We start from the raw sequence: 902 nt of genomic DNA on the forward strand, positions 1-902 counted from the left end.
AAGCATGACGGATGGTTGATCTTGGAGCCTGGAAAAAGTTCATTTTAAACTCTGAACTCGTAGAGGTCCGGTGGAATGAATCCCAAGTTAAAATCCCGATCGGTTGCACCCTAAACTATGCAATCCTAGTCTAAACTGAACCTTTGGGTCATTTTTCAAACAGGGATTGTCCACGTGTAATGGGATGATCGGGATTGGGGAACTCCTGGGCTGGCCCAGTTCACAGCAGCACGTGCTGCGCGTTACCGCTTCAGTTTTTTCGTTCATTATTTTTTTCTTTTTGGTTTTTCTGCTTTGTTTTTTTCATTTTTTCGTTTCAATTTATATTTATATTATTTTTTCCTATTTATGATTTAAATTTTAATGTTTAATTTTCCCTAGATTATACAAAGTTCATTGCGTGCTGCCAAATTGTTCATTGTATATTTAGGAAATGTTCATGGTATATTACAAAAAAATTCATCATGCATAAAATTTTCATCGTATATTAGAAATTGTTCAATGAATATAAAATGCTCCCTATGTTTTTTAAATTTGTTCATTCATATGTTACACAAATGTTCAATGTGTATTAGAAAATTGTTCAACGTATATTACAAATGTTCAATGCATATTCAAAAAAAATTCAACACATTATTTAATTTTTTTCCAAAATTTTCATCATATATTTAAAAATGTTCATTGTGTATAATTTAAAATGTTCAGCGTATATTAAGAAAATTTTCAACGGGTAATACAAAATCTTCGTTGCGTAATATCCAGAAATTTTCAAAAGAAGTTTGATACTTAAAGCTTCACGCTGTGAATACATCAGTTGAACTCACTGGTTTGGGTTGCAAGTTCCATCTTCTAACAAGAAGGTGGTCGCGAGTTTGAGTCGCTCGCTCAGCACCTTTTCTGTT

Source organism: Triticum dicoccoides, chromosome 5B, assembly GCF_002162155.2.
Source record: "Triticum dicoccoides isolate Atlit2015 ecotype Zavitan chromosome 5B, WEW_v2.0, whole genome shotgun sequence".
NCBI lineage: Eukaryota > Viridiplantae > Streptophyta > Magnoliopsida > Poales > Poaceae > Triticum > Triticum dicoccoides.